Source organism: Microcaecilia unicolor, chromosome 5 (assembly GCF_901765095.1).
Source record: "Microcaecilia unicolor chromosome 5, aMicUni1.1, whole genome shotgun sequence".
NCBI lineage: Eukaryota > Metazoa > Chordata > Amphibia > Gymnophiona > Siphonopidae > Microcaecilia > Microcaecilia unicolor.
This window is the reverse complement of record NC_044035.1, coordinates 72,051,189-72,076,653: the sequence shown is the minus strand read 5'-3', so window position 1 is coordinate 72,076,653 and position 25,465 is coordinate 72,051,189. Positions and strand designations below refer to the sequence as shown.

General features: G+C 41.9%; 1 protein-coding gene and 1 long non-coding RNA gene across 2 annotated transcripts in view; one reads left to right on the top strand and one right to left on the bottom strand.

Annotated features, from left to right (window-relative positions):
* INPP5A (inositol polyphosphate-5-phosphatase A) overlaps positions 1-25,465 on the bottom strand; it is a 778,463-nt gene that overhangs the window by 751,343 nt on the left and 1,655 nt on the right. The window lies entirely within an intron of this gene.
* On the top strand, positions 317-24,248 carry LOC115470090. Its single transcript, XR_003942121.1, has 3 exons — positions 317-450; positions 11,515-11,524; positions 24,236-24,248. It is a non-coding gene; the product is annotated as an uncharacterized LOC115470090 (long non-coding RNA).

Sequence of the window (25,465 nt, the reverse complement as noted above, 5' to 3'; positions counted from 1 at the left end):
TCCTACTTTTAACCCCACGTGACTGAATCTTATCTTCCCTATACCACTATAACATCTTTTGTACTTGTCCCCTACTGAACTTGGCGAATGCCTTTACGGTATTATGTAAGCCACATTGAGCCTGCAAATGGGTGGGAAAATGTGGGATACAAATGTAACAAACAAACAAACAAACAAATAAATAAAATTGTGAGCTCACTAGGGACAGAGAAAGTACCTGTATGTAGTGCATAAACCGTTTGGTTGTACCACAGAGAGGAGGTATATCAAAGATCTAACACACACTTAGGGGTATGTTTACTAAGTTGCGTTAGCGTTTTAACGCGCCTATAAATTTAAGGTACATTAAACGCTAACACGCCTACACATTTCTATGGGTGCATTATCATTTAAACATGCATAAACCATTTACATACGTTAAAAACGCTAACACGCCCATAGCGCTACTTAGTAAACCTAGCCCCTAGTGTACTTTTAGCAGGAAAGGAGATGGCAATTTCCAGCCAAACCAGCTACTTGGCTGTGGAAATCAATCATTCTCCTTCCAGTTTATTATGTACATTGATTATCTTAATTAAGCTCTCAGGCCCCAATGTTCAAAACTCTGAACAGTGCCATAAAAATACCATTGTAACAGCGCAGAACAAATGCCCTAATGCTCAATGCTAATGAGATGCAAATACAGGTGCACTGATAGCAATGAGCATTAGAGAGTTCGGCGAGAAAATTGTGCTGGCACATGTGCACAAGAGTTCCACGTTAAGCTGGACTCCTGTGCGTATGCGTCTGGTAAAAACCAAACGTGAAGCACACATTGGCATCTGTTTTCTGCAGCCTAAATATAGGCGTTTTTAATTTAATTTAAAAAAAAAAAAAAAAAATTTTAGCTTGGATGCTTAAATTTAGACACAGGAGACAGACACCAATGTATGCTTTCACTTTGGTCGTTTTTAATGCGCGCGTTCACTTGGGTCTGCTGTTTCTCACCACCAGTGCTTAAGGTCTTGCATGGGCTTCCTTCTGCTTTCAAAAGAAATTGAAATCAGCAGAATTTGCAGAAAGAATCATGAGAGAAGCATGGAGAATCATGGGAAATCCTCCCTTCCAACACCCTTAACGCCTGCTCTGACCTGGCATTATTTTTTCCAGTGGTAAGGCAGTTTTGTTTCATGTTAATGAGGTCATTTTGTATTCTTCCCCATTGGGAAGGAATACAAAATTACCTCATTAACATGAGCTTTACTACATTTGCATGCTATTTGCGCTAGTGCCGGGCGTACTTGTTTCCCATGCTAGACCCCTCTGAACACTCTACGCAGGTAAATGCGACAAGTACAGCGTCAGCGTTACCTTTGAGCATCGGGGCCTCAATCCTACATGATGCAGCTTTATTGGGTCTGTCAATGAAATGGTAACTATGGGAATAGCTGCTTTCAAGCACTATCAAAATTTATGTTTAAACTACATGGGAAAAAGATAACTTTAACCTTTACTCAACAGAGAACACATAAGAAAAAAATAAAAAAATTCTGTCACATCAAGTGACAGTGTAAAAGCAGCTTGCAACGTCACATATTTGCACTTCAGAGACGGGTCCAAAGATGGAAAAATTGGCATGGCATGGAATAGTATTTGACTTCCAATCCTTAAACTGTTGTAATTCTTGCTAGTACCAGTCTTACATGTCATTTATAAAACTCATGTTTTAATTAAATATTTTTATATATTTATATACCATAATCAAAAGCTTCTGCACTTAGGGGCATTCCCACCTCACCATGTTTTTCCCAACAGAGGTCAGGGAAATCACTCGTGTTTATCTGATGCATGTGAAATATGCCTTAAGTTTATTCTTCAATCAAAGTTGAAATGTAAACATTGGGAAGAATTATACAGTAAGTGATTGAAATTTGAGGCAGGTGGCTTACTTTCAATATGAATATGCACCATTCATTACTATGGAAATGAAGTTTGAGACAGTTTTTGAATATATTTTAACTTACATATTCCTAAATTGTATACTGAAATTCTTATCAGTATGCCAGACAAGTTGTAGACTGGCATTCCATTTGTATCTTGAAAACAGAAAGAAAGATCTGTATCTATTGTGAACCTGATGAGACTAATGTGCAGATGGTGAAGTTCCCACCTCAGGATCCCAGGTCCCTCTTTCACTCAGGGTGAGCTGGTTCTCAGTATGCAGATTTATGCAAATTAATCTACCACCCTTTTCTGCTCAGGGTGACCTGCTTCTCAAAAAGCAAACACAGTCAGGTTTCACCAATCAGGCTATTTTCATACACAACTTTATTCCAGCCTCTGGGGCACACTTCTTTTAGCTTAAAACACTTTCACAAGCTACAAGCTTCAACCGTTCTTCCAGCTTAACCATTTCATTTCTTCTTACTCAGTGCAATCTTCCATTTTAAACATTTCTTCTTGCACAGTTCAATATTCATAGATTTCTTCCCCCTGAGCCCTCTCACACAGGCCTTTGGTCTCAGTACTAACTCAGTCCCCGGACTCACAGGCCTTTGGGCTCAGTACTAACTCAGTCCCCGGACTCACAGTCCCTCCTGGTAGCCCCCAGCTCTAGACACAGTCTCTTCATCTTGGACACACAGTCCCTCTTCACTGTTCTAGACAGACAGTCTTTTACTCAGTTCCTGGACACACAGTACCTCCTTGAACACATAGTTCTTATTCCTGGCACTCTAGGGCCTTCTCACCCCAGCCAGCTTCCTTGCTTTGCCCACACACAGTTCTACCACCAGGCCAAAGGGCTCAGCCAGCACTTCTCATGGGGATCCCTCTGCTTCAGTTACCAGCCTTCTTTCTCAGCTGCCAGCTCTCCTTCCTCCCTTCACAACTCAGGAGGAGTATAAGTAGTTAATAGCCACACAGGCCCCAGCCCCTAACCTGCTGCACCTGTTTCTATCCCCAGGAGTCTCCCCGGCAGGGTTGCCAGGTGGAAAATTTTTTTCCAGCCTAAAGGAGCCCAAAATCCAGCCCAAAACCCGCCCAAACTCAAACCCCGCCCCTGACACCCCCGCCCCCCGCGTCATCACACCCGCCCCCGCCGTCATCAACCCCGCCCCCGCCGTCATCGGCCCCGCCTCCCCCGTCATCGGCCCCGCCTCCCCGTCACTAACCCCGCCTCCCACATCACTAACCCCGCCTCCCAACGTCACTAACCCCGCCTCCCACGTCACTAACCCCGCCTCCCACGTCACTAACCCCGCCCACCGCGGCCGAAAAGCCGGCCAAAAAACCGCCCAAAAACCGCAACCCGCCGCGGGCAAAAATTTCCCGCGGCGGGTCGCGGAAAACCGCCCAATTGGGCGGTAAAACCGCCCACCTGGCAACACTGCTCCCCGGTCCTAACGACCTCCAGCTATCCTCCAGGACTCGCCCCGGTCCTAGCGACCTCCAGCTATCCTCCAGGACTCGCCCCGGTCCTAGCGACCTCCAGCTATACCTCCCCTTTCTGGCTCCCTTCAGCAACTCACCCAGCCCTTTTCCCTGGACATTTTAGGGCAACAACGCCCTCTAGGGGCCTAACCAGGGTAGGACAGCCTCTTCCTTCTTACACTATTTCAATTGGAACTGTTTCTAGAGCCCGCCCCTGGTTTTAAGAGGCAGGGAGAAGAGAATATACAGTAGTAAACTGATCTTATTTATTTATTTATAGCATTTATATCCCACTCTTTCCCGCTCGATAGCAGGTTCAGTGTGGCTTACAAAGTATGGTACAAAGTATCACAGAGGTAGAGAACAAAGTTTGGTACAAAGTATCACAGAGGTAACCCTGGTATAAAGAGTAGGACAATAGGTAGAGACGTGGGGGAGAGGGTAGGAGTATGGATAGTGCTGGTGGAGAATTAAGTTGGGTTGTTTGGGTAAGCTTGTTTGAAGAGGTAAGTTTTCAGCAGCTTTCGGAAGGGTAGGTGTTCATTGGTTGATCGGATGTGTCGAGGTAAGGTGTTCCAGAGTTGGCTGTCTAAAAGGGAGAAGTTGGATGCTTAGTGGGTTTTGTATTTGAGGCCTTTGCAATTGGGAAGATGAAGACTGAGATACGTTCGAGAATATTTGGACCCGTTCCTGGCTGGGAGATCGATCAAGATGGACATGTAGCTTGGAGATTCGCCATGGAGGATCTTGTGGATCATTGTGTGTGCTTTGAAGTTTATGCGTTCCTTGATAGGGAGCCAGTGAAGTTTTTCGCGAAGTGGTGTTGCACTTTCAAATCGTGATTTGACAAAAATGAGTCTGGCTGCTGTGTTTTGGGCAGTTTGAAGTTTTTTCATGATTTGGGCTTTGCATCCGATGAAGATGCTGTTGCAGTAGTCGACATGGGTGAGTATTGTGGATTATACTAGAGTGCAGAAAGTTTTCTGTGGGAGGAATGGTTTTACTCTTTTCAGTACCCACATCATGTTGAACATCTTCTTCGTTGTGGCTTTTGCATGAGTATCCGAAGTTAAGTGGTTGTCTAATGTTACTCCTAGGATTTTTAGATTGTCAGATATTGGGATTGTAACGTTGGCGGTGGTCAGGGTGGTTGGGGGCGGAGAAGCGTGTTGTGATGAAAGGATTAGGCATTGGGTTTTTTCTTTGTTCATTTTCATCTTGAAAGTGTTGGCCCAGGATGCTAGGATGTTCATGGCAGTGATTATTTTCTCCGAGATTTCTGTAAGGTTTGATTGGAAAGGAATGAATATTGTGACATCATCAGCGTATATGAAGGGGTTGAGGCCAGATTTGGATAGGGATTTGGCCAGAGGAATCATCATGAGGTTGAAGAGGATCGGGGATAGAGGTGAGCCTTGAGGGACTCCGCATTTTGATGACCACGCAGGCGATATTGATGAGGTTGATTTGACCTGATATGATCTGGTGGTGATAAAACTTTTTATCCACTTAATGATGTTGCCACCAATCTCTAGTTTGTCCAGTAATTTTGTGAGAATACTGTGGTCTACCATGTCAAATGCGCTGGATAGATCGAACTGTAGAAGTATTTTGTTGCCAATTGAAATTTCTTGTTTGAACTTGGATATCAGGGTGAGTAATATTGTTTCTGTGCTGTGTGCAGGTTGAAAACCAGATTGTGATTCATGTAAAATGGAGAACTTTTGTATGAAGTCGTTAAGTTGGGAGGTCACTCTATTTTCCATCAGTTTGGTTAGGAAAGGGATGGAGGCCACAGGTCAATAATTGGTGATGTCATTCGCTGGCTTCTTGGGGTTTTTCGGTATTGGTGTAAGCAGAATATTGCCGTGTTCGGAGGGGAAGGAGCCTTGTTGAAGTAGGAAGTTTAAGTGGGTGGTGAGTTCTATAATGAATCGTTCTGGGGAATTTTTCATAAGATAATTGGGTTAAATCTAGAAAAAAATACAGCTTTGCAGCTGACCAGTGAAAGCTTACACAGTGAAGTCTTAAAAATTCAGTTGAAATTTGAAAATTGGGGGGGGGGGGGGGGGGGGGGGAGTAACTTCTACTAGCTTGAGTAGTTTGGGGCACAGCAGTCAGTGAGAAGACTCCTCAACAAAAGTAATTTTTGAGAAATTGGCCTTGGTTTCATGCACTGCATTGTTACAATGATAAAGTGTTTCCGGAATAAAAGAAAGAAAGAAAAAAAAAAGTTGTACATTTTGTTAAGCCACATTAGAGGCCTAATGAAAAGGATGTGTCTTTCTCTATTTTGGCTGCTCATTTTTTTTTTTTTTACAGTACTGCTGGCTTCTTGCCTGGTACCACTTCATTTGAGCGGGTCTCCATTTTCAGTTTTAAGTGTGCCGATTAGATGCTCTTTGACATTGAATCATACTGCAATGCCACTGGTTTCTGTTGTGGCACTGTTACACAGTCTGTTCTCGTATAATTTGCAGGGAAAAAAATTTTTTTTTTAAGTGAGACAACATGGAAGGGGTAGTGTCCGCCCATAAAATGTTTAGATATACAGGTATTTAAAATAATTCCATTTAATGTCGGGATTTCACATGTATGTCAAAGTAGTAAACAAAAATCACATTTCTGCTTTAGGGAGAGAAATTGGAGAACTGTTTTGAGCAAGCCTAGATAGCAGGATGTTATCTTGGACAGTTTCATTGCACATCCATTTTCTTGGATATAGTAGTAATATTATTTTTGTCAGTATACCAAGGACCAACACTTGTTCCATTGATATTTGTGAAGTTTGTTACATGCTTCAGAAATGGAAGCTACTCCTTATCTTTTGGGCTTTTATTTCAATCAGGACTTGAATTTGGCACAATAAACCTTCATTTGCAACTGTCCACAGATTTCTCTTTTTTTTTTTTTTTTTTTTTTTTTAACATATATACATGCAAATATAAAACAGACTTTTTTGTGAACAAAAACACCAAGTCCAAAAATGAGGATATTTGTTTATATTAGAGTCTCTCCTTGCTCCACCCCCCAATAGTAACCATTTCTCACCTCTGCCTCCACTGTCACCCCTTAATGACCAGCATTGTTTCCTCAATCCCCCATTGCAGTAGTGCACATTTGTCACATTCACCCCCCCCCCCCCCCCACCCCCATGACCGGGCTGGAGCATGAAGTAGGGAGTGAATGGAACCAGCATATCATAACAGCAGATATTTGTTGAGTGAAAGTAAGGGCATTATATCAATAAGTACTCCTAGAATCTTTGTACTGTCTGCCAAGGGTATGGGAACTGAAGAAAGCAAGACAGGGATCTCTTTTCAGATACACCGATAGCATTGCACATAATATAAATGATACGAGTGTCAGATATGATTTTTACATAGTGTTTACAGTGTGTCAAATTAAGCAACATCTATCTCAACAAATTACTCCTGCTTTAATTACCCTGAGTGTGACCTTAAACTAGTTTTAGTGGTCTCTCACTAGTAGTTTTTGGGTTTGAAGGAAAGGGAAAGTTCAAGCCTTCTTGGGGGTGGGGAGGGGAGGACAATTTTACCAGTATCTTGATGGAGGTAAATCCCAACTTCACCAATTTAACAAATATTGGGAGACCTTTTTCTAAGCTGCATTGGACGCTAACGCAGCTAAAGACGGAGTACCACAGGACGCTCGCACATCCTGCAGTAAAATTTTGAGTTGTGCTACTATGTACCAATTGTTTTGGGTTGTTTTTTTAAAGGGGGCATGTCGGGAGCTGAGAGTGGGTATTCCTGCACTAACCAATAAGAACATCTAACATTACCATGCACTAACTGGTTAGGATATCACATGAACCCTAAACACTTATAAAATGGGTGGTGTTAAGTGCTCACGCAGTAATTTTTTAAAAAAAATGTGCTTATGCCATGGCAACATTAGAGCATGGTCATTAATACAAAAAATAAAAAGTAGGCCATTTTACATCTGCGGTAAAAAAAAAATGGCGTTAGTGCGCTCTTATACGAGTCTTTCCCACATGCTAAGGCTGTTTTTTACCGCATCTTTGTAAAAGGACTCCTTGGTTTCTTGCTCTAATGGGGCAGCACTGGTCGCCACATCACATTTCGGATTAAGTAGTCCTATGCTTGCAAGGCAAATCTTTCTAAAGAAGAATGAGACGATATGAGAGTCTTAACATGCCCATTCTGATGAACAGGTTTTGACACGTGCCATTCTGGTTACTATTTTCTCCAATTTAAGGCCTCTCTTTGCTATACGGTAAGCAGGTCCCAGTATCCCCATCACATAAGTGCCCAGCCATATGGGATTTGATAGCCCAATACCTCCAATATGCGATATCTGAGTGTCTGAACCAAACCAATGCTCTAAATACATCACCGCAATTACAATGCAGCTCAACTCTGCTGCCCACACTTAAGAACCCCCTCACCTACCACAGATTCTCATGGAACAGAGGTCTGAAGACCAAAAATAAATATGAAGTCAGTGCCCAAGGAAATACAGCAACTTAAACAAGCAGGACCTCACTTACAAAAGAAAGTTACACATATGACAAAAAGCACCTTTATTTACAACTGCGATTAGACAACTTATTAATAGTTCAGAACTTAGAAAGTCAGTTAAATAATATTTGAGAGGCGTTGAATTCATAAATTGTTAAAAATGTTAACAGTCTGTTCAATCTCCCATGTTAATTCCTGCTTACTGCAGTTCAGAGTAAACACAAATTCATTCTTGTGAAGAATTGATTTTTTGGTAATTGTCCGAATCCTGTGGGTGTGCCTTTCTACAGAAACAGCCTACTGGAGCCTGATGTTAGTATACTTAAACACTAAGCAGACGGAAATAAACCCTCCATTTGCTCAGCATTGTACAAGTCCATATAAACAAACAAAATCTGCCGCCTCCGCCTGTCCCTTTGACATTCCAGCTCATTTATAGTCCAGGTAGGTGAGCTTTCAACAGCGTGAAATCAAATCACAACCTCTTCTGCGTTTTCCTCACTGCTGTTAGCCCCTTCCCACTCAAAATAGCCCAATCAATGAGGCAACAATTCACTGGCTAAGGGGGTCTTTTACTAAAGCTTGGCTCGACTTATCTGTGAAGCCGTCATCCCCGTACACTCAAAACAAAGCAAGTTAACCTATGAGCTGCTGCATCCAAGTTATTGTTCTTTATTGCTGGTAGCACTTTTATTAATCTCACTATATTTTCAAACATGCCAGCTTGTGCAGTATACAGATCTGTACATCTTCTGTCTGGAATTTTAGAAGGTAGAAATAAGAAAATAAAAATTAAATTTTGGATGTACTCTGTAGAAGCTGCTGTTTACTTTTGCAATATGATAATGCCTGTTCTGGTGTGTGCATGTGGTAATCTTTGAATAACTGACTATACTAATGGATATGGATTTCTGAACATGTGGTATCATTAAAAAAGGACAAACTTCTAAATGCCCAGTTGGGAATATATGCTATTCTCAACTTTGTTAAATGTTTCAGACATATCCATCTACTTGTTCCCATGATATAACTGAATTCTATTATTCTCTCTCACTGTATTTTCAACTGTAAGCCACAGTGAACCTGACTTTGCTTGGGATAATGTGTGATATAAATGTTTTTAAAAAATCCTTTATCCTCCACCTTTTAAGACACTGCCTAACTGCTGGACAGTGATGGCACAAGGAAAGCAAGTTTGGTCCAGTGAAGACTAATTCAAAATAACCTGTTCCTTAGCTGAAAATGCGAGCATACCATGCCTCTGTGGTTATATTCCACTAATAAATTAAAAGATTAACTGGATTTCTTGAAAGAATTATATAAACTTAGGATGAATTACTAACACACTTATTTATTCAATATCACAATTCTTCATGTACAGACACAAAACAATCTTTTATGGTGGATATAGTGTTCACAACGAGCTCCTTTTATTATTGACCAGATAGAGATAAGAGTTTTCTGTTTTGGCACAGTATAAGTTATCACAAGAACAAAATGTAAGAAAACCAATGGGCTGCATTAGGGGCTTATAGCCCATTTATGTTTAAACAAACGAGATCTGCATGAAACAAAATATTTATTTTATTTTGACTTATAAAACCACTTGCCCCTGAAACATGTTCAAAACAGAATAATCCATTGGTGTATCTAAAAGGTAACTTCTACATAACAGATGAAGATGTGATTCCATGTGCCCCAATGAAAGGAGAGTTTAATTCTACTTCCATTTAATTTCAATATATTCTATCACCTTTATAACACCAGGCTTCCCAAGGCAGATTACAACAACAGTTAAGATGAACCCATCAGGAAACAGGATATACTCACTGAAATTTGGACATCTGTATTGTATACAGTGTATTTATTTAGGTTTTAGTGTAGAAAACTTAGCACAAAATAGAGTTTAAAATTGCTGTTTCTACCAGCTATAATAATTTTTAAGCTGTTTTAGTGATATTCAATTGTTATTTCATGATATTTATATCTACATATGGGGAAACTTTCAAATAAATTAAAAAGCTGCCCAATAAGTTTTAAAAAATACTTTGTCTTCCACCTTTTAAGGCACTGCTTATCCAACTGAAACAGCTTTAGACTTGGTACAGATGGACCAACAATAAAGAACGATAAAGTGGATGCAGCAGCTCATAGGTTTGCTTGCTTTGTTGAGTGTACTAGAGATGACGGCTGCATGAGGGAGTGGAAACAGAGATTAACCAAATTGGCTTCCTTGCTTACAGTGGACTAGATAGGCTCACTTCCACTCCTGTCTATTTAACCTCCTTGGCACACTCACACCAGCAATCATGGATTCCTGTTTCTGTCTTATTTTATTGCTCAATAGCCCAACACTTGTCAGCAAGCCTGTTATTCTTTTTTTTTTTTTTAAACTGATACTACTGCAGCTACAATGGGAGCAAGATACAAGCTGAGAGAGTAATATTTGTCAACAAAATGTGTTAGCTAGCAGCTACTGAGCCAATGAACATATTTGAAAAGCGCTAGAGGAAAATATATGGCCCTTAGATAACGGGATCCCCGAATATAAAGGCTGAAGATCACCTTGCCAAATCAACTTTTTTCTGGGAAAACTCAAGGTCTTTCTCTCGAGTTTAGATAACCTCAAATAAGCAACTAGTCTACATTAAAAAAAAAAGTGAACCTAGTGATACCTTTCCAACACAGAATAACCACTACATTTTATTTAATGAGACCTTTTTTTTTGGGGGGGGGGGGGGGGGGGGGGGGGTCACATTTTTTTTCATTCACAAGACTAGTGGCAGGAGCATTAGCAGTGTGGTCTCCAGAAGAAGCCGTTAGTGAAACAGATCCTCGTTGGAACTGCCGCTGTCTTGCTATCCTACTTGAAGCAACACAGTGCCGAGTTGATAGGTACAGCACTGCTTGGATGCTTTGACGTTTGTCACAGGAGAAAAATAGTGTCCGCTGCAAACAACTCCCATTAAGTGTGCCTTTCACTTTTAGGATTATTGACCTTAAGAAAGCCACGTTTGTGTTTGCTACTTAAGGAGGTTTTTCTGACCCACGATTCAGGGGTGTATCTGGACTCTGGCGATAGGGGGGGCCAGAGCCAGAGGGAGGGGGCACATTTTAGCCCCCCCCCCCCCCCGGCGCCACCGATCCCCCCTGCCATTTCCGGACCCCCCCCCCGCCACTGCCAGACCCCCCCCCTCGCCACCAATGACACTCTCCACCCCCTCCCACCGCCGCCAACCCTCCCCCGCTGCTGTCACTTACCTTTGCTGGCGGGGGACCCCAACCCCCCGCCAGCCGAGGTCCTCTCTTCCATGCAGGCTGCAAGTTGAAATGCTTCCTGTTCTTCTGAGTCTGACGTCCTGCACGTACAACGCGCAGGACGTCAGACTGAGTTCCAAATTCTGAGTCTGACGTCCTGCACGTTGTACGTGCAGGACGTCAGACTCAGAAGAACAGGAAGCGTTGCAACTTGCAGCCTCCATGGAAGAGAGGACCTCGGCTGGCGGGGGCTTGGGGTCCCCCGCCAGCAAAGATCGGCGACGGGTTGGTTGGCGGGCGGGCGGGGGAGGTGGAGAAGGTCGATGGTAGGGGGGTCCAGGGCGAAATATGTGGGGGCCCAGGCCCCTGTGGCCCCACGCAGATACGCCCCGCCACGATTATTTTTTGAACCAGCTGCAGTATAGAATGATTCATTCATACAGGTTTGCATAACCAGTAGGCTTTGCGCTAGTGTTATGAGGACCTTTCCTCCTATTTTTGAAAAAAATATATAGTTTTTCAAGTTTCATTGTACTCACTATCATGTTTCAAGGAGACACTTATGAATGCATTAGTGAATAAGATCCAGTGTGTTTGCATTTAAAACTTACCAATGGAGAACTTACCGCCTCTTATTTTGTAGACGGTGAGGGCTCCCCAGTTACGGACCTACTAACCAGTTAGCACGACAGTAATGTAGATGCCCTAGCTGATTAGCACATCCACATCCATTCTCCACTCTGACATGTGCCCCCCCCCCAAAAAAAAAAAAAATTACAAAATGATAAAATCACCACGCTTTTAATCACACACATATGCCAAAACTAACACAGAACACTTTAGTGCGTCTCACTTTTAAGCTATTTTTATTTTGTTAAATGCATGTTAGTGCTTAACCCATTAGTGCCCAGTGTTCCCATAATAAGCCATATGGGAACAAATTGATTTGTTCCCATATAGGAACATTGGGCACTAATGGGTTAATGCAGCTTAGCAAATTGCCCCTATATGATTTATGGTTCATTCTGTATTAGAGAATAACACAGGAACAAAGTTTGTCTCCATCCCTGCAGACTCCACCTCCACACCCACCCCGTCCACGCGGGCTCTGTCCTCATCTGCAGAAGCCTCGAACACTTATGATTCTATATTTAAATCTTTAGAGAAACAGTATTCTGTGCAACTCTTGTTTATAAATCACAAACAGGAAACAATGACAACGAGCAATTATAATAACCCTGAACCCTCTACACTTCCAACCCCAACAGCAGCAGGCTTCTACTACCCCAAGGAGCCCTAATCCACTCTCTTAAAATGTCCAGGGGTATAAAATACAACCTGCTCTGTATGCCCTAGCAGGGGAGAAATATGCCCTATGAAGCACCATTATGACTTTTTTTATAATCTGTGGATGAATAAATAGCCATCAACAATGTCAGAATTCAGTCTAGCGCTCCTGTCTTACACAGCAGTCCTTCCTGCAACAGAAAATGTATTCCCAGAAGATGTGCTGGTAGCAGGAATGCACAGGATCCCTCCGTGCAAATGTTCCAGTTCTGGCCAGCACTTTTGTTTGTTTTTACAAAAAATCAAATAAATGTCGTCTGCATCACTCCAACTAAATAACTGTCCAATTCATTAACATTTTTCAAAGTAGAGAATGACTTAGGGGCAAAATTTGTCCCTCTCATGGGCTCTGTCCTCGTGTCATTATCTAGTCTACATACTTTTACTCCTCTGTTTACTAAGCCACACTAGCGCCGACACAGCCCATTCACTAGTGCAGCTTACTAAACGGGGAGGGTAACACCATTTTTACCTCGGCCATTAAAAATGCTTTTTTTTTTTTTTTGCATTAAATGCAAAACTGAGCCCATTTTAAACCAAGCCTGTTTTAAAAAAAATTATTTAAAGAGAAAAGAAAAACAGATTTTAGTCCAAAATCATTAATTTGCATTTCTACATATAAAATTTCAATTTGGGTGAAAAATTCTATAACTGAATCAAATGGAGAACAGAAAAATCAACTATAAACAGTAGGTAATAACAAAGGTCTTAGCACGAGCTAACATGGGACTTTCCTGCACGCTAAACCCAGATTTACCATGGCAGTAAATTAAGGATTTTTTGCAGGTCCCATACTAATTTTTCCATCAGCACACAAGGCTTGCAAAAAAAAAAAAAAAAACCAACTAAATAAATAAAATAATTTAAAAAACAAACAAACAGAGGAGCCCTTACTGCCGCCTACTAATGTAACCAGGATTTTTTTAAAAAGGAAAAAAAAAAATCCCTCTTTTCTAGGCCATGCTAGTGGTGTAGAAAACGGGGGGGGGGGGGGGGGGGGGGGGTGAATAAAAGATTTTTCACCTGAGTTGGCAGCCTTTTTCGGGGAGCTCAGGGGGCTGTGGCTGGTAACAGTGTGCAGGAGTGATTGAGAAGTGTATTTGATTAAGTTCTGGAAAAAGAATATTGAAGGAGTATTAATAAATATTTTGATGTGCAAAGGTTGTGTGACAGGCTTTGCAGATTTTGAATTCTACGTTGTTTGTGTCATCTGTGGTATCTTGGGCTGCACGGCTCTAAGGTAATCAGAAAATACTGTTTAAAAAAAGTTCAGTTTCCAAGTTCATTTAATATTTGCTATCCTGCATAACAAATTATATCCGAGGGGTTTACAAATTCTAATTAGTAGTCGAAGGTGGAAAATGTGCGAGCAACTGCTTATGAGGGAATGTAGCAGAAGAGACTGGCTGTGTTTGTGAGGCAGTTTTAGGTTGGATTTGTGGCGTTCTTGGAAAATCAAACAGTCTTTGAGAAGAGTTTAGACAGAGTGAAAGTGTTATTGTGCTTAAGAATTCTTATGGGAGAAAGGCTATTTTAAATGTATGAAACAGTGACCGAGAGAATCTACAATTCTGGGTTGGTTAAAATTATTTAAAATTTATCCTAAAACAAAAGCAGACTCTTTTATATACGAGTGTGTTGAGTGAGCTGGGTGGCTGAGTGTGTACTCTTTATTGTATTTGCGTTATTAGTGAGCGAGTGGTTCTGTTGAGCCAGAGAGTAGGGCTACCTGCTATTTCGGTCTGTGGGATTGTGCTGTTAGTTTGTTACTGGGGAGGTGTGTACTTGACTACTGGGAAAGTTCCAGGTTATTGGGGACAGGGTAAAGTCTCATCTCTCTTTCCTGGGGCTCAACGGTGGGGGGAGGGGGGAGAGAAGGTATGTGTTCTGTTATGGGTTTGAGAGAGAGGGAGTGTTGTTTTGTGACTTGTTCCATATCTGGAACACAATTCTGGTAGGGGGATGTTTTGGGGGTGTAAATGGACTAAGGGACTGGGACCTAGAAGGGAGGGAAGGTGGGTTGCCTTGGTTCCATGTTGAGGTTTTAGGTCAGGATACAGGACCGGTATTGCTTGGCAGGTGCTTTGAGTGGATATAGGATTGCTCTTTTACATGCCGACAATCTTCCTCGCGTCTACACATTGGGTATATTTGTGTTTTGGTCCTATTTCTCTGGGATGCTGTGAAGGTTGTGACTTGGAATGTGGGAGGACTTCACTCCCCAATTAAGTGTTCTAAGGTTTTGCAGCAGCTTCAGAGACAGAGGGCTGATATTGCCTTTTTACAAGAGATCCATCTGTCTGACAAAGAACAAGCTTAGTGCAATGGTGGGTGGGAGATTGTGTGGTCGCACCTGTGGTGGGTAGGACAGGTGGAGTGGCCATAGTTTCCAAGGGGGGGTATGGCTCAGATCCAGGAGATTCTTAAAGACTCTAGGAGTCGTTTCATCTTCTGCAGAGCTCTAGTGCCTAGGCAGACAATACTTTTGGGTAGTGTTTATGCCCCCGATCACCTAGATCTTGCCTTTTACAAGAAACTCACAGGGCTCTTTTATCAATGAGGCAATGTGATTTTTCCGTGTTCAATTTCAGTTGGAATGTGTTTGCCCAGGAGTCCATGATGTTCAGGCCATCGTTGATTGTATTGGTTATTTCTGTCAGGTCATGTCTGAAGGGGATGTAGATTGTAACATCATCTACATAGATGAACGGGTTAAGGCCTCGATTGGATAAGGACTGTGCCAGTGATCATCATGTTGAAGAGTATTGGTGATAATGATGATCCCTGAGGTACTCTGCAGACTGCTTTCCACGGTGGTGATGTTACAAGAAATATTTAAGAACAGGGGAATTGCTCAGGCATTTGCTGTATTTCTAAGCTTTAAGATATATTTTGGTTAATTCTCCACCAATTACCTATTAAGGTAATACGATTCACAAGTGCAAGAATAAGAGGAATTGAATATTATATTTTTGTTATAGTACATTAACCTGTACTGCAAGGCTTAAAAGCATGGCACTAAATTTTAAAAGCGACCATGTGCTATCAGAACATAAAAAGACCATATAATTAGCTTTAGAAAGATTTATTTACAATACAGGTTTCAGTAAATAAGAGGTAGTCTTAAGAATCTTAGAACAGAAGAATTTGTGCTTTAAAAACAAGATAACAGGTTTAAATCAAAGTTAACTTACAAGTCCTTTTGTTACAAAGCATGATGTGGTCCAGCTGAGTGAAGGGTCATCAGGCAGAGGCAGATCCTCAAAGCAGTCAGTGATGGAATAGAAGTGCAGCAGAAGAGAAGAGAGAGTGTGTCTTTTGCAGTCCGTGCTGTTTGCCTTTATAATGCCCCCAAGGTATTGTTGTTTGCAGCAACGCGTGGTGGGTGCCATTGGATCCTGGGTATTGCAAAGGATTGTGGTCTAGATGCACTGACTCCTGGGTAAATTGCAAAGGCTTACACTGAGTCTTGGGTAATGTAGTTGTAACATGATCACATGTTATAAGTCTTTATTCTGCAGATGTGCTGGCATCTGTTGTCTGAGGTAGCCAGCAAATGGCCTCCTGTTTATGATTTCCTCTGAGTCCTTTTGTCTTCAATAGCTGGATTCACACCTCTTCAGCCTTTCTGTCTCTTGGCGTCTTTGATCTTTGGAGATGTCTTGGTGACCCACCCAGCCAGCTTTTGTTTTAGGCGGGAGGAAAGAGGAAGTTTGAAAACTCTTTGAAGCAGTACCTTTTGTATTTGTCAGAGCTTGTTTGTAATTGAATAGTCTTGTTGAGGGTTCCCAGAGGGAGGGGGAAAGAGGGACTTGGGATCCAGACCAGTTTCTCTGCTGCAGTTTCAATAAGTCTTTAAAGTTGTATTTTTATATTGGTATCTATACATATCTGATCCAGCACAATCAATAATTCTGCTACATATTTCAATAATTCTGACAATTAAACTCATATCATTACAGTGATATGTCTGAATTTGATTTTACTTGATAAGTTCTGGTGGTTAGAAACCCTTTGATCCAATTCAGTACATTTCCTTCAATCCCAAAGTGGCCAAGTAGTCTTATTAGTATGTTGTGGTTTACCATGTCGAACTGGAGGAGGAGTATGCTTTTACCTATGGCTATCTCCTGCTTGAATTTGGCCAGGAGGGTGACTAGGACTATGTACTAGTCGGTACTATGGTAGGATCGGAATCCTGATTGTGAATTATGTATTGAGAACTTGTCGAGGTATTCCGTAAGCTGTTTAGTCACCAAACTCTCCATCATTTTTACTACTAGTGGGATAGACGCAACTGGGAGGTAGTTGGTGAGATCGTTTGTGCTTTTCGGTATTGGGGTGAGTAGGATGTTGCCACATTCCTCAGGGAAGAGACCTTGTTGTAACATGAAGTTTAGGTGGGATGTAAGGTCTGCTATGAAGCGGTCAGGGGCGGATTTGAGTAGATGACTGGGACATGTATCCAGTTTGCAGTGTTCCCTTTTGAAAACTGAGGGCCCGATGTTCAAGGTTAGTTTTTTTGTTTGTTTTTGGCGCTTTTTTTTTTCTCATTGTATTTTGAACAGCAGGCCCTCAGTTTTCAAAAGGGAACAAAGTAAACCGGGCTTGCAACCAGTCTAAATGAAATTTTTTTTGCTGCTGCTGCTAATGCAGGAGGCTTTCAGCCAGTGCTTTACCGGGCACAGAAGCAGTGACTGAAACTCTTATGCTAATGAGCCCGCTTGTATTAAAAAAAAATGAGCTCATTAGCAATTTGCTCCGAACAGTGCACGGAAAATCCCTGCCTTAGCTCAGGAGAAGTCGGTAGGTTTTAGTTGTTGTGGCAGGGTGACTTTTTACAGCCACACTTGCCTCCTAACTTCTCAGAAAGCAGCAGCAGCAGCTTTTTCTCTCAGCTTTTCCTCTCTCTCTCTCACGCACACTCACCCCATCACTTCCTACTTCCAATCACTGTGAAAGGTTCTTGCCGCCCCCCTCCTCCCCTTCGCTGGAGATACGCACAAGAGCTGCATCTACCACACAGCTCTTGTGGGCATGCACCAGAAGTTCCTGAGCCCTTTACCGACCAATGCTCAACACTAACTGCATGAATATAAATTTTCATACTGTTAGTACTCAGCATTGGTCACTTCAAAAAAATAATAATCAGTCCTTCATTTGTTTTTTGTTTTTCTGGCACTGTAGAGACAGCACCAGAGTTCTGTGCAACTCCCCCCCCCCCGAGTGATGATACAGTAGATTTCCTTAATTTCTTCACTCCAGCTATTAACTCAAACCTGGTCATGTTACCAAGTGGACCCAACACCGTTACCTCTCACACAAAGGGGCCCCTTTACTAACGGGTTGCTGTGTGGCAACCTGGAACTACCGCTGGCCCAACGCGGGTGCCTGCAGTAGTTCCACCCCCCAGCAGCGCTAGCGGAAAAATTGAAAAAAATATTTCAGGCAGTGTTGCACGCTGTCTGGTTACCATCGGGTTAGTGCAGGAGCCCTTACTGCCACCTCAATGGGAGCCAGTACGTGCTCCCCCCACCCAAAATGGCCACGTGGCAAGTGCGAATTTACCACACGGCCATTTCATTTTTGGCTATTTTCACCCACTGCGGTAAAAGGTGTCCCTTTCGCATGGCAAAAAACAAGCAGCTAGTGCAGGACCCCTTTTACCACAGCTTAGTAAAAGGGTCCCTAAAGAGCTAAAATCTAAAATAGCTATCCCTTTTTTTGATTCCTCTTAAAATCTCTCATAAAGATCAAAACTGGTAACCACATTTTCCACTCCAAAGATGGCTGTAGTCATCTAACACCGTTTATTAAGCCACGCTAGTGACTGTCGGTGCGCTAATGCCGACACAGCCCATTCACTTTGAACAGGCTTTGTCGCATTGCCGCGCAGCTTAGTAAACAGGAAAGTAAGTATTTTAAAGATTGCTTTACCCCATATCCGACCAGCGCACAATTCCAAGCTACATCATCAAGCCTAAGAATAAAATAAAAAGGCCAAAAAAAAAAAAAAGGTTACTGGTGAAAGAAGTACAGCTGAGAAAAAAAAATACCAATTGCCAGTGACAACTGAAATGGAAAACGAAGGCAGAAGGGGTTTTTCAGGACAAGCCAAGGGTTGTGATGTCAGTGTTTTACCCATGGGATGCAGGGGCTGACTTTCCATCAGCAATTAATGTTATTTGGCAAGACAGTTACCCCCTCGAGGCATGTAACAGGTAAAACTTGGAAATCCAGAACTTAATAGGATTAAAATTTTACCACACAGAAAAAATAAACATTTTTGAATGCATCAATATGAAGCCTCGTTATCTCAATGGTAAATCCCCATCCCCTCTGCCCCCCAAAACAGAAGATACCCCAAACACAAATGAGGAATGCCACCACCACACACTAAACTAAAAATAAATAAAGCAAACTGCAAGTCACGAGAACAGTATTTTGCAAACAACTGTCCTATCTGAGGAAATCTTTTTTCCTGCACTGTCAAACACTGCCTTATCTTGGGCCCTTCCTTCCTATGAACAGCCCAAGTGTCTCAAAGAGAATCAGTAAATGTCAAAAATGTTACTACTAAAACTGAAGATACTGACTGTAACTATGGAAAACTAAATGAAACCAAACAAACATGTCCTCAGTGTATCTCAAAACCAAACTTTTGTGCCAAACAAATAAAAAAACCAGGATCTAAAAGAAATTAATAAAAATAAATTAAAACAGGACAAAAAAAAGTCACCTTACAAAAGGAAAAACACAATAAAAACAATCACCTCTCCTTCAGTGCAAAGTCTGTTACCACATGTACAGCATGGTCTCTTAAGGCAGAACATTCAGCTACAGAACAGAGAGTTCAAGGAAGAGGACGACCAGACAACCTAACCCAGTTCAGTGCAATTAGCATCTGCAATATTAAAGTGGATAACCTGAACTAATATTTTTATTACCTGTATATATAAAGGATAACATCTGTGCTTCCCTAAAGCTTACAAGCATTTCTTGTAGAGCCATGAAAATGTCAGAATTAAGCACTGTGAACAGAACAAAGCTCTGCCTTTTTGAAAAATGTCACACTAGCAACAAAGCAATCTTCGTTTTATTAATCCAGCATTTATTTACTTTGATAGAGAAAATGTTTAATTTTATTATGGAATCAGCAGGGCAGGAGCGACTGGGGATTGCTACTGTCCATGCCGGTTCCAATCTTAAAATAGAACCCGGGATCTCCCACAAAAGTCTCGTGAGACTGCCGCAGGAAGTCTTGGCAGCCATTTTCACTGAGGTACTGATGGAGGAAGAAGCAAATGGGGATCGCTCCTGCCCAGGACACTGACCACCAGGGAATTTAAAGATAGTCCCAAGGGAAGGTCTTTGGGTGGTGGGAAGGAAGTTGGGTAGCCAACCAGCAGGAGAAGAGGACACTGACCACCAGGGAATTTAAAGATAGTCCCAAAGGAAGGTCTTTGGGTGGAGGGAAGGAAGTTGGGTAGCCAACCAGCAGGACCTCGTCTCTGCTGATGTAGGCAGCATGGTCAAAGAAGGGGGGGGGGTTGTTCCAGCCGACAGTGCACTGGCATTTTTGGCCAAAACCAAAGCACAACCCCAAAATCCAGGTTTGGTCAGTGTGTGTGTCAAAGCAAAAACCGGAATTTGGTTGGCCTCTACCCAGGGGTCCTCAACTCAGTCCTCAGGACACCTAGCCTATCAGGTTTTCAGGATACCTACGATGATATGCATCTCATACATATTCATTATAGCTATCCTGAGAACCTGATAGGCTAGCTGTGTACCAAGGGCAGAGTTGAGAACCCCTGCTCTACACTAAAGTATATGTAAAAAATATATATATATAGTATACAAACAGTGCTGGGGTTTTTTTTGCTGCTGAGCCAGATCAGTGTTGCATAGCAGCACTCTAAGGAGTTCCTTACACCTTAAGCTGATTCATTACAAATTGGAGAACACACTGTTGTGTATGCTGTGCTTTTACATATCCTTTGGAACTTGTCTCACCCCTGATGCAGGCATTTGTGCCGAAACCTGGCCAAGTTGGGTCATCTTTATAATAAAGACCACTGGTGACATCTTAGTTGTATTCCCTTCCTTTTGACCTTCTTTGCTCCCTCAGCATGGTATAATTTTATTGTGTTGGTACATTTCATAACCTTAAGCCCTCAACAACAGCTGAAACACCAACATGCTGGCAACTAGCTCTGATCTTAAACCCTAGTTCTAGCAAAGGCTAGGCAAAGATTTTGATCAAGGAGTCACCCAGACCATAGCATCCCCCCTCTCTATCCCCAACCAAAACCAGCATTCCCCCTCCCCCCCCTCAATACCAGATGAACACAAATTTTACTCTTTTCTTAAATCACTTTGCAATTTTCATACCTATTTGGTAGACAGTAAGCTCTTTCTTACCTGAATGATTGCTGGCTGTGCTATCCCTTTGCTATTAATTGATGGTGTTCTTTTATTTTATTTTACTTAGTAGGCAGCTTTGTTGTATGAATAGAAAGAGGCAGTATAGCAAGTTTAAACAAGCTTCTGATGGCAGATAGATTCCCTATCTTCAGTTGCGTGGGGATGCCTCTTTACGTTGACCGACCCAGTGACATCAGCAAAGGCCCCAAATGTCCATCTTTGACATGTATGCATCTCAATGCATCAGAGGTAGGCATTTTGGCCCTTCAGCGATATTGCTAGGGAAGACAAAAAAGCAGCAAGGTGGGCCAAATCATATGTATGTTTTAGGCATGAGAAGCAAATCAAAGATCACAGGCCAAAAGACCAGGTTGGGCCCGTGGGCCCATTTCTGCTGTACAGGAACAGGGATCAGGATTTAGCCGGTGCCCCTCTCAATAGTTTAGAGTGAGGTACATTCCAATACAGGAGGTATTTTCCTCACACTAGGGGGCCTACAATATAAGTTCTTGTCATATGCACCTACTCAGTCAGCTAGCTGACTCCTCACATTATCTGGCAGATTTTATCAAAAGGGGCTTTTCTACATTAAAAAAAAACAGTGCTATTGAGCAACAGTAAAAAGCAACACAGCTTTACAAAAACTAGCCCAACATTTGCTAACCTAGATAGCAACAGGCTGTATCAGTTTTCCTCTGTCCCGTGAAAATCAGAAATAATGTTTATTTATTTATTTTTGAACATTTATACCCCACTTTTTTCTTCTTACAAGCACTTTTTAAATTACACGGTATTTCCTAATACTGCTGTTAAAAAAAGAAGAAGCTATAATCAGATATTTTGCCTAACACTGACCTTTAGAATTGCAACTTGGATGTGGAAGGCCTTGTCCTTGAGAAGGTTCAGTTCTCAGCAGGGGACTATCATACATAGATTCAGAACAGAGGCTGAGACAAATATAAACATCTTAGCAGTTATATGATAATGAGCATCTTTCCTGATCGTCCAATGGGCTGTGTTACCAGCAAGTACCAGAAACATATCACAGAGAAGCAAAGTCTACAGAGTGCTGCAACCCCATTGAGGTTACATGGGAATTTGTAAGTGGATCATCCTCTTTCAAGAGGAGCCCTTAACCGCACTTCAAGAAACTACTAAAGGAACCTGGAGCTTATTCAAACAAAATGCACCTATGATGATTTTTAAATACTATATCACTTTGATTTACAAAGTCAAAACATATGAGTCGTGATAGTCAGCTACTACATATTATACCATTAATTGAAAAAAAAAATGGTTTTAGGCCTTCTCTGTAATAAACATAATTGGCCTCAATTATGAACACAGCTGAAGAGACAGAATAAAAGCAAACAAGTTGAAAAACAGCTGCTGTAAGCATTGCACAAAGGCACATTTTGATGAGTGTGTGAATGGCTGGGATAAGAGTGTGTGATTGCATAGGTTGAGAGTACAATACAATTCCAAAAATTCGGATTGCTTGCGAACTAAGTCAGTTCGGATATTCAGATTTTCTGGAGTCTCGAGCAGTACTTTTAAAATTCAAATTTAAGTAAGAATAAAAGAGATGAACAGGAATCCTGCATATCTGTGTCTTTGCAGCTTAAGAAACTGCCAAAGTCCAAAGGAGGTAGCCAAGGGGCCTGAGCCCAGCCCAATCCTCCCCCCCCACCCCATGGCTACGCCTTCTCTCCCTCACTCTCCTGCACAATCCCCGCTGTACCTTTTCAGAAGTAAGCAAGTCTTCCATGCTGCAACACCAGCGGCAGCCTTACTCACAGGCTGCCTCCGGCCTGCATCGAGCCTCCCCCCCCCCCCCCCCCCCAAAGAAAAAAAAACAGGAACTTACATCAGAAGAGGATGGGATGGGTCAAAGGGAAAGGCTCCCTGAAGGCCGGAGGCAGCCTGTGAATAAGGCTACCACTGGTGCTGCAGCACAGAAGACTCGTTACACTCCTGAAAAAGTACAGCAGGGGAGCAAGAGCGCTGCAGGCAGAGCCAGGAGGGGAGAGACAAGGTGTGCAGCACTTTTAGTCTGGATTCTCGGGCGAGTCTGGGTGTCGCAATTTTAAAAGGGTCTAGATCACAGGCGGTCCGGATTTCTGGCATGTGGATTTTTAAACTTCTACTGTAATAGAAGAGAAGTCATTTCCATAGCTTGCAAGTGTAAATGACAAGGGTGGCTTATGCAAAGAATGTGCAAGGAGGGTGCAGTTCTATGCTCAAGCTGGTTGAGAGATCATCCCTCTCGCCCACTTCTTACTCTCCTTTTCTCCACTCAATTTTCTGGCAACTATAGTTGGGCCAGGTTGTTTCCCCAGTGGCACATCCATATCTCCACAGGTTTCCTTCTCCTTAGTCCCATCACTAGGTGGCAGGGCCCGACTTCCCCATCTACTACTCACTAGCAAATGACACAGGGACAGGGACCCACAGTAACCGCGGGGACGGGGTAGGGACAGAGCCTGTGACGACGGGGACAAACTTTGTCCCCATGTCACTTTCTACTTTGAAGCTTATTAATGAACTGGACTGTTATTTATGTTTGACTGATGCAGACAACAATATTTTTATTTTTTTGACAAAAACAAGCAAACATGCTGGCCACAGCTAGCAAATTTTGCATGGGGGATCCTGTACATCCTGCTACCAGCACATCTTCTAAGAAGACATCTTCTATTGCAGGAGGGACTGTGAAAGACAGGAGAACTAGACTGAATCCTGAGATTGTTGACGACTTATTATTCATCCACAGATTTAAAAATCATAACAGTGCTTCAGAGGCCATATTTCTTCCCCTCAAGGGCATACAGAATGGGTTGTATTTTGTACACCTGGACATTTTAACAGGGTGGATTAGGATTCCTTGGGGTAGTAGAAGTCAGCTATTGTTGGGGTTGGAAGGTTAGAGGGTAGTGGTGGTGGTGGGAGGGTTTGTTTCGGGGGGGGGGGGGGGTGGTTAATAGCCGCTCATTGTTATTTTTTTCTATTTGTAATTTATACACAACAGTTGCACCGCATATTGTTTCTTTTTATACTTTAATAAAAAAACATTTAAATACAAAATCATAAGTGTTCGAGGCTCCTGCGGATGAGAACAGAGCCCACAGGGATGGGGCAGGGATTTGGGCCTCTACTACTCACTCCTATGTCTGTGTACATGTATGTACAAATATATGAACACTAAAAGGGAATGGGGATGGCACTTGTGGATACAATGAAAGCAGTTTACATACAATATACAGGTATATATTTTACCTGGAGCAATGGAGGTTAAGTGACTTCCTCGAGTCACAAGAAGCTGCAGTGGGAAATCAAATCCAGTTTCCCCTGGTTTTCAGGCTGCTGCACTAACCATTAGGCTATTCCTCCACTCCTAAAGTTAGACTTTTCACACCACATACTATTTTCCAATACAAAAATCTACATTTTTAAGTTCATTTAGTTTAATGAAACCTGATAAATTTAATAACGCTATATCAAGAACTTGGGGTATCCAACGAGACGAAACCAATGTCTAAGCACCAAACACAAGTAATATTCCAGAAAATGTTGTACAAAGTACCATGTCAAAAATATGCAGCTAGAGATGTCAACTTTACATACATAAAAATAATTCTACCTAACTGCATACATTCAAATCCTGGCATGGGCAAATCCATCTTTCACACTCCCCAGGTAAACAAAACGAGTGTTAATATTACTAGAACCACTGTTCCATTTCTCCTAAAAGTGTGGTGTGTAAAAAAAAAATAATAATAATATATTCCCACACACAAATACACGCCAGTCTGGTGTAACTAAACAAAATTTGATTATGCAAAAAAAAAAAAAAACTTCTGACATTTGAAGTGGCAAACAGATGCTCAACTATAAAAAGAGGCAAGTGAGGCAATGTGCATTTTCTGGAATTAAATCCACCAGATCTACTTTTTTCCCTTTAAACATGAGAAGTGGGAAACAGTTTGTTCCTTTATTAAAAAGTAAAGGCTTTTCTCCCTCAGCAACATTTCTTTTTGCCACACATAAACCAGGCAGTCCCTTAATAAGCTGCTACACAAACAGAAGCCTGCCCAAAAACCTGTAAATAATGCAGCAAAAGCAGAGAACACAAGCCCTGAAGCAATGTAGGAGGTCTGGACACTACAGTAAATGCTAACATTCCTTGCTAAAGGAATCATTTTCTACTGTAATTTGTTCTAAAAATAGAACTATTTTGAGCTTTGTGATCTACAAGAGAAATGCAATGTAATTCCATATATGTAATTGAGTATTCAGGGGAATGTATCCCATGCAAACCACCAAACGGTCTGTAAGAGAACTGATTTCTATCACTTGTTTGTCTACCAGAAGTTCTGTCTGTGCAAAAATAAAACAACAAAAACACAACACAACCTACATACATTGAACTGTAGTCTACCAAGTACCAAGAGGACTACAATGAAGGCAAGAAGTACGTGAAAATTAAATAAAAAGATATTCCCAAAAGGCCAGATGCAGAA